Source organism: Capricornis sumatraensis, chromosome 14 (genome assembly GCF_032405125.1).
Source record: "Capricornis sumatraensis isolate serow.1 chromosome 14, serow.2, whole genome shotgun sequence".
Lineage (NCBI taxonomy): Eukaryota > Metazoa > Chordata > Mammalia > Artiodactyla > Bovidae > Capricornis > Capricornis sumatraensis.
The window spans coordinates 43308280-43321165 of NC_091082.1; the positions used below are offsets into that span (position 1 = coordinate 43308280).

At 46.0% G+C, this 12886-nt stretch overlaps 1 pseudogene; it reads right to left on the reverse strand.

Annotated features, from left to right (window-relative positions):
• Positions 1-10161: 10161 nt before the first annotated feature.
• LOC138090862 (small ribosomal subunit protein eS4, X isoform-like) lies at positions 10162-10945 on the reverse strand (annotated as a pseudogene).
• Between the last annotated feature and the right edge of the window lie 1941 nt (positions 10946-12886).

The following is a 12886-nucleotide window of genomic DNA, read 5'->3' on the forward strand; positions in this document are numbered from 1 at the left end:
GTGAATTTAGGTAGCATTTGTGTGTGCTAAGTTGCTTCAGTTGTGTCCGACTCTTTGAGACCCTATGGATTACAATCCACCAGGCTTCCCTGTCTATGGGATTCTCCAGGCAAGAATACTGGAGTGAGTTGCCATTTCCTCCTCCAGGGGATCTTCATTACCCAGGGATCAAACCCACACCTCCTGAGTCTCCTTCCTTGCAGGTGGATTCTTTACTGCTGAGCTAGCATTAAATCCCGGAGAAGGCAATGGCACCCCACTCCAGTACTCTTGCCCGGAAAAATCTCCTGGGCAGAGGAGCCTGGTAGGCTGCAGTCCACGGGGTCGCGAAGAGTCGGATGTATGACTGAGCGACTTCCCTTTCACTTTTCACGTTCATTCATTGGAGAAGGAAATGGCAACCCACTCCAGTGTTCTTGCCTGGAGAATCCCAGGGACGGGGGAGCCTGGTGGCCTGCCACCTATGGGGTCGCACAGAGTCGGACACGACTGACGCGACTTCACAGCAGCAGCAGCAGCAGCAAGGACATATCGCTAGGATGACACTAGCCCCACTGAAAGTACCTGCCTAAGAAAACTTAAGGCAAAGAACTGTTTGTTCCAGCCAACACCTGAAGATAGTCTTCATTTCGCAGCCTCTGTGGGAGGTAAGTGCCAGTTAGTAAATCTGGATGAGGAGGATCACAAGGATCAACCACCCCCCACTTCCTGTTTCTTCTTTTCTTTTCAGGCTTTCATTTCCCTGACTCTACTGAGCCCCTGTTCACCCTCTCTCTTCCTGTTCTCTCATTCTCTCTTTAAAATACCCCGTCACCTCTGTGCAAGTCAGAGTGGAGTAGATTCACACCGAACTCTTTTCTCTATTGCAATGATATATGACTGATTAAAACCTGGCTGATTCATGTGAATGTATGGCCAAAACCACCACAACAGTGTAAAGTAGTTAGCCTCCAATTAAAATAAATTAAAAAGAAAAAAAAACCTGTCCCTTAGTGTCTGATTTTGTTTACCTTGGATACCCCTCTCTATCGGTGCTACCTGAGACTCTCGGCATTTGGGGGCAGCTATACCAGGTAACTAAAATGCCTGGGTTTCCCCACATCAGCTGTTATTAAGGCAAATTTGTGCATCCTGTATCCTGTGTGGTCAACTTACTAAAATCTATTTGCAGGACTTTAGTCTTATCTCTTATAAAAAGCATCTGTTGAATTTTAGCCTATTAAATTATTTTTGGATGGAATTCTGCTGTATAATGCATCATTAATCCTCCCCACTCATGTCTCAAAATCGTCTCTCTATATATTAACAGAAATATTGAAGAGAGCACAGATGTGTGAGAGTTACAACTGCCAGCAACCACTTTTTTGGGTAAGAGAGGCAAGTGAGTGAATGTTCAGTTGTGTTGGATTCTGCGCCACCCTAGGGATTGTAGCCCATCAGCCAGGCTCCTCTGAATTCTCCAGGCAAGAATACTGGAGTGGGTTGCCATTTCCTCCTCTAGGGGATCTTCCTGACCCAGGGTTCAAACCTGTGGCTCCTGCATTGGCAGGTGGATTCTTTACCACTGAGCCACCTGGAAACCCAAGAGAGGCCATTCAACATTAATTCTTAGTTAACGGGAAAATTGAATTAAACCTTCCAGTATCTGACCCTTCTTATTAGCTAATGTTCATAGCATTATTGTTAAATGTTTGAAGAAATATTGTGTGAGTGTCCCCAATTTGGGGCATACATAATACATATCAGGCACTGCTACTGGGGATTTGAACTTGCAGATGAACCAAACCAACCATCAGACATATTCAACTAGCCTGAAACTAATTTTCTTGAGTTCCTGAGTGTTTGTTTCTAGTTGATTTTCAGGGTCCTCTCCAGCCCTTGGGCTTCCCCGGTGGCTCAGAGGTAAAGTATCCGCCTGCAATGCAGGAGATGCAGGTTTGATCCCTGGGTTGGGAAGACCCCCTGGAGAAGGGAATGGCAACCCCAGCAACCCATGCCAGTATTCTTGCCTGGGAAACCCCATGGACAGAGGAGGCCAGTCCATGGGGTCGCAAGAGTTGGACACAACTGAGCAACTAAAGCAATAAGGACTCCAGTCCTTCCTGGTGGGAAGCCATGCATTATCACTGTGATAGTTTGCCTCTCCTGGAGATTTCCGTGCACAGATTCAAGGTCACTATCTCTCCCTCAACAGTCTTGGTTTTCGTTCCAAGCGTTCTCTGTAGAGAATGGAGATGATCAGAGAAAATCACTGCTTCTGTTGTTTCTCTGCCTCTTCCTCTTCCCTCTTTTCGCTTACTCACCGGGGAAGGACATGGGAGGAGGGATATGGGATTCAGGGGGAGGGAGATATGATCAGATTTGCCCTAGTGGTGGCCTGAGAGGAAAGGTGCCAGCTTCATTTTCAATCTATGGGCGTGTGTGGTTAGCCTCCTTGAATCAAGGAGCTAGCAAGCTGAACAGTTCAGAGACAACCGTGTGACCCAAAATTCTGCACATCCCCTCACCCCCACTGCCATGTAGGATTGTCCCAGAGCCCGAAAATCTTCATGTATGGACCACCGAAGGTGACTGTCCAAAGAGACACCCCACATCCACTAGCTGCCCCAGCTTCTTTCCACGTCAATCTCGCCCGCCGACACTAGGTGGCAGCAAAGCGCCAATTCACCAACCGTTCCTCGCTGCGTCCTGTCTCCTGGCTGACTGCAGAACTTAAAAAAAAGAAATGTTACTGCAGATTTTCCTTTTAGAGAAAGAACTACCCATGCAAAACGTATCAGCTTTAAAGAGAGCCATGGCGATAGCTGACACGTCATCAAGATGAAAGCTGCTTTTAAGAATAGGATAGGCAAACAATTAAAAGAGCGAAACAAACTAAAACCCCTAAACCAAACCATCAATATGAAACACCTATGAGAACACAATGCAGTGTTGGCTTTAGAGGACGTAGTTTTCCAGGCTTTAGGAACCTCCAGCTTCCAGTCCATGCTTGCAGGGTCTGCAGTATTAGTGAGTGTCTTATAGATGATATATGGACCCCAGGCAGGTGTAAAGGTGGGGCTTTCTAGCTGACAAGGATTAGTGCAGAAGAATCCATCTGCTTTTAAGGCTGAGCTCTCAGAAAGTAGATGATTCAGACCATCTCCTTGTTGCAAACTGCATTCCTGAGGAAGGAAAAGGACAAATGGCAAGGAGACATTGTGTCTTGGGAGATACTCCAAAGACAAGAGTACTCTGCTAGGGTTCAGAACACCCGAGTTCTGTCTCCCAAAGACCAAATGGGGCTTAAAATTCAGTAAACTCACCCCATCATCCCTGCTCCCCACCCCCACCTGCATACCTTGCTGCTTCAACAGTAAATTTTTAGAGCACTCTTGAAGTCCTTTGGGGCTTCCCAGGTCGTGCTAGTGGTAAAGAACCTGCCTGCCAATGCAGGAGACATCAGAAGCACAGGTTTGATCCCTGGGTGGGGAAGATTCCCCTGGAAGAGAGCATGGCAACCCACTCCAGTATTTTTGCCTGGATAATCCCATGGACAGAGAAGTCTGGCAGCTATAGTCCATGGGGTCACAAAGAATCGGACACGACTGAAGTGACTTAGCACAAAGTCCTTTAAAAAGCCAGCCTGTTTCAGCTGAGGCTGTTCTTCCTGCAGAAGCCATCTTCTTGGTGAAGACGAGCTCTTCAGCTTGTTTGAAGCTGTTCACAGGGCTCTAGAGATGGCACGCAGACTTCAAAAGGCAAGGGAGAGAAAGCTAGACTCAGAGGGGTAGCTCTCAGAACCTCTTCCTTTTCCCTTTTGCCATCATCTAAGTAGCTCTGAATTTCAATGCAGGTGAGAGCTGTAAGTTTACAGGGGGGTGAGACATCTGATCTCGCCCAAGGCTTTCTGAGAGGTGTACGCTGCTCCCAAGTGCCGCAGTCAGGGGAGTCGAGAGTAAAGAATGGGACAGATCTGCAGAAACCAGGCACAGGACCTGCCTCTTGGGAGGAAGAAATCATCTATTTAAGTGCACCTATTCCCATGAAGGTAGAGCTGTAGGACATTCTGCCTTGCCAGGTTAGGGACTGGCAGGTGAAGGGGGTATCCATCAGTAACAGAGCCTGGTTGGTGGAGAAGTCCAGGATTCCAACTGGCAGCTGGTCCTAGTGGGGACTGACACCGGTCCCTTGGCAGCGGCTACCTCAGACGGATGTATGGGGGGCTCTCTCCTCTCCTGGAGGCTCTGCAAATGATTGGGGTGGACCCTAGCTCCACAGACCTTGACAGCCCCAGCTGCCCAAGGCCTGCCTAAGGGGTGGCTATTCTGCAGATGCACAGCACACTTCAAAGGAGCCAGGGATTGGGAAGAAGGCAAGGGGCAGGCAGGAGTGGTCAGGTCTTGGGAGAACAAGGTGTCTACCTAAGGCCAAGCCCTAATTTACCCCAACAGGCAAATGCCCACTGCAGCCAGAGCAGGAGAAAACCAGACTGCCCTAAAATGGGACCAGGGACAATGGCCAGGGTGTTCCTCTGGAAGAGGCATGCAGGAGTCCTGGTGGCTAGAGAGGCCTGGGACCCCATCAGGCAACAAGTCCAAATGGGAACTGCTAAAAAAGATGTAACAGCCTCAAAATGGAGTCACTGGTGCTAAGCTTATATCACTAGACCAAAAGCTTAAGACCTAACCTAGCTGCAATCTCGACTTTCCCCAGAAATGTAGTCTGAACCTGTCAGTCTGGAATTTTCTGGTCAGTATCGATGAAGTAATTTGGCACATAGGCCTTTTCCATTCTGAAAAGAAGATGACCCTCCCCTTTCCCACTTATATAGATCTTCATATTGTAAAATTCCTGGCAGCTCCTCCCTACTTGTTAGGTGGGATGTTGTTATTGTTGTTCTTCTTCTTCAGTCATTAAGTCATGTCTGACTTTGTGCGACCCCATGGACTGTAGCCCACCAGGCTCCTCTGTCCTCCACTACCGTTCAGAGTTTGCTCAAATGCATGAATTGGTGACGCTGTCTAACCATCTCAGCTTCTGCAGCCTCCTTCTCCTTTTGTCTTCAATTTTTCCCAGCCTCAGGGACTTTTCCAATGAGTCAGCTCTTCACATCAGGTGGCTCAAGTGTTGATGTTTCAGCACCAGTCCTTCCAATGAATATTCAGGATGGATTTCCTTTAGGATTGACTGGTTTGATCTCCTTGCAGTCCAAGGGACTCTCCAGAGTCTTCTCTAGCACCACAATTCGAAAGCATCAAGTCTTTGGTGCTCAGCCTTCTTTATGGTCTTCAAGGTGGGATGATCCTAATTCAATAAAGTCAATCAGATCTTTTAAATTTCCTCGGTTGAATTTTTGTTATTTAACAGGAGTGACAGTCGCTCACTTGCTGCTACCTTCTTAGAGCAATATCTGGGGATGGGCTCCCTCCTTCCTGGAGGCTATGCAAGAGGTGAGGGTCAGCCTTAGCTCCAAGACCTGGAGGGCTCCTGCTGCCCAGTGCCTGGTGAGGCGGTGGTGCTCTGCATGCATGTGCAAGCAGAGCTCAGGGGATCCAGGGATCTGGAGCAGGGTGGGGTTCCGGAGAGGACTTGTTACAGGAACTAGCTATCGGGGAAAGAGGCATCTGCTCAATCCCAAACCCTGTGCTGCTATGCTTAGTAGCTCAGTTGTGTCCAACTCTTTTCGACCCCATGGACTGTAGCTTTCCAGGCTCTTCTGTCCATGGGGATTCTCCAGGCAAGAATACTGGAGTAGGTTGCCATACCCTCCTTCAGGGGATCTTCCCAACCCAGGGATCCAACCTAGGTCTCCTGCATTGCAGGCAGATTGTTTATCATCTGAGCCACCAGGGAAGCCCAAGAATACCAGAGTGGATAGGCTATCCCTTCTCCAGGGAATCTGCCCAACCCAGGAATCAAAGTGGGGTCTCCCACATTGCAGGCAGATTCTTTACCAGTTGAGCTACCAGAGAAGCCCATCCCAAGCCCTACCTAACACCTTCATATACATGTTTCCCCTTAAGGCAGAACTGTAGGAAACTGCACTGTCTTGCCAGGGCAGGTCTGGCAGCTTGGTGTGAGTATCCCTCAGTAAAGGTCATTTGGAAACCCTGGATCTCCATCAGGTAGCTTGTACCAATGGGGGCTGACTGCTGCCCATTTGAACGGTCATTTCCATGTGATTTTGGGGAGTTTTGGGGGTTGGGCTTCCTCTACAACATAGGCTGTGCAGGTTTTGGGGGCTGCACCCTAAATCCACACACTGAAAGAACTTGGGGCCCAAGGCCCCCTGAAGGGGTTTGTACTGCACATGTGCCTGCAGCATTCTAGGGAGCCAGGGATCTGAGACAGGGCAAGGTTTCAGAGAGTCTTGGTCATGGTATCTGACTCAGAGCAACTGGATTTCTACCTTATTTCAAGCCTGGACTTAATCATTGGAGGGTGTTCTCACTTAAGGCAGAGCTGAAAGGAAACTGACTGCTTAGCTAGCTAGCCACATTATCTTCCCATAATAGAAAACTGGGAGCCCTGCTGGGTCATTGGAGAGACCTGGATCCCTTTAAGGCAGCAGATCCTAATGGAGTCTATCTGTTGTCCATTCCCAGCTGCTGCTTCAGAGTGATTTGGGGGTGTTTTCTCCCTCCATCCTGGAGGCAATGGAAGGATTGGGGCCGGGTAAACAGATCTGGAGGGCCCTGGCTGCAGAAGACCTGCCGAAAGGGTGTGTGCTGCACATGCGTGTTCAGCAAAGTTCACTGTGGTCAGGGCTGTGGCACAGGGCAGCGGTTCAGAGACGTCAGGTCAAAGGTGTGGGTTCTTGGGAGAACAAGGCGTCTGCCTACTACCAAGTAACCCATATTCCCTTGAACTTAGAGTTAAAGAAATTAGACTTCCTTGCTCAGGCAGGCCCTAGATGGATGGACTGGGTGTTCCCTCCAGACTCCGAGAGCCAGAGTGGCTGAGTACCCTTGGGTCACACTGTGTGTCCATTACAAATGGGATCAGACCATCACCATTTTGCAGCTGCTGCTTCAGGGCAACTTGCTGGGACTGGGCTCCTTCTACCCTGGAGGACAGACAGATTTTGCAGCCCAGGCCTAGTTCACTGACCTGGAAGAACCATTCTGAAGCAATGTATACTGCACATGTGCTTGTAGCTCAGGTCAGGGGAGCCAGAGATCTGGAAGAGGGTAAAGGCTGGGAAAAGCCATCTCTTAGGGGTGGACTGTTGGGTGAATAAGGCATCTACCTAATTACAGTTCCTTGGTCACTGAAGTCCAAGCCTTGGTAGGGTGACTTAAACTCTTCCATGTTTATCACAATTGGGTCCTGGATAAACAACCTAAAGGAAATCAACCCCGAATATTCATTGGAAGGACTGGTGCTGAAGCTGAAGCTCCAATATTTTGGCCACCTGATACGAAGAGCCTACTCATTAGAAAAGACCCTGATGCTGGGAAAGATTGAAGGCAGAAGGAGAAGGGGACGACAGAGGACTTGGATGACATCACCAACTCAATGGACGTGAATTTGAGCAAGCTCTGGGAGATGGTGAAGGACAGGGAATCCTGGTGAGCTGCAGTCCATGGGGTTGCAAAAAGTTGGACACAACTTAGTGACTGAACAACAGACAGTCATGACGATAATGGATGGAGATGCTGTGCGCTCTGCTAAGATAGGTAAAAACCAAATTGAAAATTGAGCTCTACGTTGATTAATTCACCATAATGTTTTTCCTCATTGTCTCCTCTGTTTCTGGATTTTTTAATCTTTTTAAAAAATATTTATTTATTCATTTTTGGCTGTACTGGCTCTTCGTTGCTTTGCATGGGCTTTCTCTAGTTTCAGGGAGTGGGGACTACTCTTCACTGCGGTGTGTGGGCTTCTCATTGTGGTGGCTTCTCTTGTTGCAGAGCATGGGTGCTGGGCATGTGGGTTTCAGTAGTAGTGGCACATGGGGCTTAGTTGCCCTCTGGCATGTGGAATCTTCCTGGACCAGGGATTGAACCTGTGTTCCCTGCATTGGCAAGTGCATTTTTATCCACTGTGCCACCAGGGAAATCCTTGTTTCCTGATTTTTAGACATAGTTTTATTAATTTTTTCTTGAATATCAAACTTAGTATGCTTATTGTAGAAAAAAGAGAGTCTTGTTTATTAAAAGCTATGCAAATGCTCTCCAAACTCAAAGGATACAGCGAAGGTGACTGGGAAGACTGGAAAGAGAGGAGACTGAGCACAAACCAGTGCAGCATGCTTTTGACTGGGGGACTCTGAGCAAACTCCTGGGCACTCCTAAGGATGAAACTCTTCTTCTACCCCCAGTTCTTCTTTTGCTGGATCTTGTGGAACAGTGTGGGGGAGTGCAAAAGGCACCACCATACTGGGAGCAGGGCAGACCTAGTTTGAAACTCTGTTGCTATGGTGAGCATCTTGGTATCATTTTTAAAGCTTGCTGAACTTTTGCCTCCTCATCCATAGAGTGGGGGGAAATAATACTTAATCTGCAGAGCTATTATGAGATTAGAAGGCGAGGATACTTGTCAAGTGCCTGGTACTTTGCAGGTAGTGGGTTTAAAACAGAAGCAAGCGGATCCAATCTCCTGTCTAATATCAGAGTAGGCACTGCTAGGATATTATATGGTGGCCTGGCCATGAGATCTGTCGGGAGATTGACTGCCCTCCTTCATTCAGAGCTCCTTAGTGCTTGGGCAGGAGAGTAGTATCTCCTCTTCTATGTGAGGCTCACATGTATTCAGTCACTTCAGTACCCATCATCCCAGCAGCACTGAGGCTGAGTTGAGAATTTCCTTCTCCCTTCCACAGTCCTCTCCTGGGCTCCAGGATTTATATCTGTTTTTCCCTCTGGACACCACACCCTTCATGGTTTACTAAGCCTGGTTGTTGTTTAGTTGCTCAGTCATGTCCGACTCTTTCATGACCCCATGGACTGTAGCCCACCAGGCTCCTCTGTCCTTGGGATTTTCCAGACAAGAATACTGGAGAGAGTTGCCATTGCCTGCTGTAGGGGATCTTCCTGACCCAGGGATCAAACCCACATCTCCTGTATCGGCAGGAGGATTCTTTACTGCTAAACCAGTTAAGCCTGGCTATTTATTGCTTGTTTAAAATCATGGTTTTTGCATGTGCTTTGGGGAGAAGAAGGCATCTGAGAGCCGCAGTAGATGCTCCCAACCCTTTAAACCCACGAGATGCCTGATCTCAGTTCCCTTGCCCTGCACGTGGCTCTGTCTTGGTGATGTGTCAAATAGGGGTCACTCTTTTTTGTGCCTTTCTGGAAGAGAAGAGTCCTGTTAAATACGTGCAGAAATAGCCCAGGAAGGTAAGGTGACAACATTAGAGAAACAGGGTGACTGTATTTTCAGAAACAGTATGAGGATCCAGGGGCAAAGTAAGCTATTTAACCTTCATTAAAAAAAAATTATTTATTTTGACTGTGCTGGGTCTTCATTACTGTCCGGGCTTTTCTGTAGTTGCGACCAGCAGTGGCTTCTCTTGTTATCGAGCACAGCTCTAGGGTGCATGGGCTTCAGAGCACAGCTAACAGCTGTGGCTCATGGGCCTAGTTGCTCTGAGCCATGTGGGATCTTTCTGGATCAGGGACTGAACCTGAGGCTCCTGAATAGACAGGCAGATTCTTTGCTACTGAGCCACCAGGGAAGCCCCTCAACCTTCATTTTATTGCAAGCTGAAGTCAAGTAACACTGGGTATATAGAGGAGGAATCTGTTTTAGGCAGTTCTAAGTGATGGACAGGGAGGCCTGGCGTGCTGCGATTCATGGGGTTGCAAAGAGTCGGACACAACTGAGCGACTGAACTGAACTGAACTGAAGTGGTGTTTACAGTGTTTCCCACTAGGGAAGCGCCCCTCAGCCCCTGCACAGGCCGGTTAACTCTCTAAGAGTTATACAAAAGGACTTTTAAAATGATTGCTTAAATTTAACCCTGAAGATCTTTGCCATCTCTTGTCTTTACGGGTGGTGTAGGTTTCTTTCTGTAAGAAGCACTTCTTAAGTGGCAAAGAAAATACCACAGGATTAGAGAAAATTTAGTAAAATTATAAACACTGTTTTCAATCTTCTCACTTTTTTTTTTTATTAATCACTTGGTATTATCTTTAAGTACAAAGACTTTTCCAATCACATCACGTAGAGATCATTTTATCCACTGCTCTGTTTGGCTGCCAGTCTCCTATCTCTCCTCAGCAACGGTAAGGCGAATACCTTTCCCACAGGGAAGAGAGAGCCACCGTTTGTTGCCTTTGCCAATAATGAAAATGTTCAAGAGCCATGTGGCAAAGCTGTTGCTGTTTGCATCTTTCATATGAAGTACATCAAAAGAACCTGATGTCTCTCCCAGTTGGTAATCACACCAATTCTTCCCAGGTTAGCACCACCAGTCACCATGCACAGGTTACCAGTGTCAAACTTGATGAAATCAGTAATCTTGCCAGTCTCCAAGTCAATTTGAATGGTGCTATTCACCTTGATGAGGGGGTTGGGGTAATGGATGTGCAAGCATCATGGGTCACCAGATGAAGAATTCCTTTTGTCCCCACAAAGATCTTTTTTACTTTGCACAATTTATACTTGGCCACCTCAGGTGTAATACAATGAACAGCAAACAATCCCTGGTGTCACAGATCAAATGAAAATTCTCCCCAGTCTTATCAATGCTGATGACATCCATAAAATCAGTAAGGTAGGTTATATCAGTGTGGAGTTTGCCATTGATCTTAATGAAATGCTGCATGCAAATCTTCATTTCATCTCCTTTTAGGGCATACTTAAATCTGCTCCTTAGGAGAATGATTAGGGGTAGACATTCCCTCAGCTTGTGGAGACCAGTAGATGGACAAGTGGCAAACATACCAGTCAGTTTATCCAGCATCCAATGTTTTGGAGCTGCTACGTGCTTCGGGTGCTTCTTGGGACCCTGAACCATGGCTGTGCTAGGCATGAAAAGAGGCCTGCCTTCTTCCCCATCTTCTCACTTTGCTCAACTATTTCTATTTTTCCATATTATTTTTCCATGCATACACATATCTATTTAATTGCAATCAATTTGAATATTATTTTGAAATGTATATAAATTTTATACTATGAAGTCTTCCTCATATTTTATAGACTATTATAATTTTAATTTCTGTGTACTATTCCATCTTATTTGTGTAAATTTATTAAATCATTATCAGACTGCTGTATGTATTTAGCTTTTCAACAAATATTTTCAGTGTATGATATATACTTGGGACTGTACAAAGTCGACCTTTTTATGCTGTAATGAGCAGTTTTGTGCCTATATATTTTTTCTTCTCTTTGTTACTTTAGGGTAGCTTCCTTGGATTGGGATGACTAGGCCAAAAGCTGTGAATTTTTTTCTGACAAATGCTTTGCATTAACAATCCAAAATGATTGTACTAGTATATCGTGACAAGCAGAACATGAGTACAATAATTTTGCCCTGTGCTCACTAGCATTAAGTGTTATCATTTTTTATGGTTTTTCTAAAAGCATCATTTCCCACAGAACCCTAAAATAATCAGGAGAAAGCAGCGTTTACTGCCCTGAAGTTGTCCATTTTCTAGTCATGCTTACATGATGGCAGTGAGGTTTTAATCAGGTAACTATGCTATCTTTTTCTTTTTCTTTCACTGAAGTGTTTTCAGTTGAGGGGAAATGTTCAGCTATTGACTCAGATTCGTGTCATCCCTTTGCTTTAACACCTCCAACAAGTTCCTTGAAGACAGACCACGTGAAGGCAGGGGTGAGCTGGTGGTGGGTATGGAGGTGGTGACTTGAAGTTGCCCAGTGACTCAAAACAGACTAGCCCCACCTCAGGGAGAGGCCACGTCTGGCACCTGCTGTGAGAGCTTCCCCCCACCTCCCCCACACTGGTCCTCCCACTCAGGCGGCTGCCTGCAGGAAGATCTTTGAAAGAAGAGGAAAGAATATTATATTCAATACCTAGAAAAAAGCATGATAGACACGGCTGGCTTCTAAAAATTGCTGAGCTTAATAGAAAAGACTTTTGAAATCTTGCTTGTGTCCAGAAATCTTCACTCTGTAGAGCAGCTGATTCAAGATTTTTAAAAATGAAGCTTCTCTTGTGGTTCTCTTCTTGCATTTATTCATGCATATTTATTCCCCAGTGTGTTTCAAAAAGAGTCCAGTGCACATTTCCTTTTCTGCAGAGGGAGATTGGAAATTTAAAAAAGAGTCAGGTTTCTCTCAAGCCAGGCAAGGCAGTGGGGAGCCCTGCTGCAGAGATATGGAGCTATGACTTCAGAGTATTGCAGGTAAAAGTGAGAAATAGCAGAGAGCTGCAGGCAGATAAGCAGGCTATTGATAAAGACCATATTTTTAAAAAAATTTCTTAAAGAGATTCTGAACATAGGCATCCCTCATTTTATTGTGCTTGACTTTATTGTACTCTGCAAATACTGCAGTTTTGGCAAATTGAAGCTTGCCAGCTCCATGTTATGAAATGATGGTTAACATGTGTTTTAGCAATACTGTTTTTAAATTAAGGTATGTACATTGCTTTTTTAGTTCTTTTTAAAATTTTACTTATTTTTAAATTGAAATATAGTTAATTTGGGCTTCCCTGGTGGCTCAGATGGTAAAGAATCTGCCTGCAGTGAGGAAGATCCAGGTTCAATCCCTGGCTAAGAAAGATCCCCTGGATAAAAGAATGGCAACCCACTCCAGTATTCTTATCTGGAGAGTTCCATGGACAGAGGAGCTTGGTAGGCTACTGTCCATGGGGTTACAAAGAGTTGGACATGGACACATTCACTTTTATAGTTTTTTATTGATGTGTCAGTTTCAAGTGTACAGCAAAGGGATTCAATTATTTTTCAGATTCGTTACCATTATAAGTTAT